Here is a 344-nt window from a genome sequence, read left to right as displayed (position 1 = left end):
CATTTTCCACTAGACAGTTTTCATCTAATAATTCACACAAGGGTAACAGGTCCGTTTGAATTTAAATTTAAACATGTCTGATCTTTCTTATTTACAAAGAAATTTCTTATTACTTAAGCCGTGTTCGCGATGCAAGCGCTTTTAATGGCTTCTCATCTTTCAGGACCTACGCATAATAAACCTGAAAATCTGTTTATAAAAGAAAATTTAAAAGGGGGCTTCATGAGATTCCACACCTGGCATGGAACAGCTTCGAACGCGGGTCTTGGAAATGCTCAGGCATAACGTTATCCTCTCCCCCATCGCGACGATCTTCACTATTTCGATGATTAGTGAGACATTTA

The sequence above is a fragment of the Penaeus monodon genome, chromosome 21, assembly GCF_015228065.2.
Source record: "Penaeus monodon isolate SGIC_2016 chromosome 21, NSTDA_Pmon_1, whole genome shotgun sequence".
Classification (NCBI taxonomy): domain Eukaryota; kingdom Metazoa; phylum Arthropoda; class Malacostraca; order Decapoda; family Penaeidae; genus Penaeus; species Penaeus monodon.
The sequence above is the reverse complement of the archived record's forward strand: the minus strand, read 5'-3'. Positions refer to the sequence as shown.